Raw genomic sequence first — 345 nt, forward strand, 5'->3', positions numbered from 1 at the left:
TGTTATTCGGTTTAATTAATATTGGTGTAGGGGTTGCTAAATTCATCAGCATCATCGCGGATCAGGTGCGGTGTTTCGGTCTGAGGTTTTGATAGATTGGGAGATAAATGAGTGTTGTTGTTGTTGTTGTTGTTTATTTGTTACTTATTGTTAATATTGGTTTTTTTTTTTTTTTTTTTTTTTGGTATATTTGTTATTCGGTTTAGTTAATATTGGTGTAGGGGTTGCCAAATTCATCATCATCAGGTATTTTGATGAGTTTTTTGAGAGATAAAAGAAGGTGATAGGCAGAGATAAAAGATTAGAGGGGTGATGATAGTTAAGAGATAATAGATAAGAATTTTG

General features: G+C 31.9%; 1 protein-coding gene across 5 annotated transcripts in view; it reads left to right on the top strand.

Annotated features, from left to right (window-relative positions):
* LOC119589152 overlaps positions 1-345 on the top strand; it is a 28,879-nt gene that overhangs the window by 11,671 nt on the left and 16,863 nt on the right. The window contains exon 1 of one of the 5 annotated variants that reach the window (XM_037937731.1): positions 37-65. The exons of the other annotated variants lie outside the window; for them this stretch is intronic. The gene's annotated coding sequence lies outside the window, so the exon portion shown is untranslated. Of the gene's footprint in view, positions 1-36; positions 66-345 lie in introns of those variants that run through there. 5 annotated transcript variants of the gene reach the window in all.

The sequence above is a fragment of the Penaeus monodon genome, chromosome 25 (assembly GCF_015228065.2).
Source record: "Penaeus monodon isolate SGIC_2016 chromosome 25, NSTDA_Pmon_1, whole genome shotgun sequence".
Taxonomy (NCBI): domain Eukaryota; kingdom Metazoa; phylum Arthropoda; class Malacostraca; order Decapoda; family Penaeidae; genus Penaeus; species Penaeus monodon.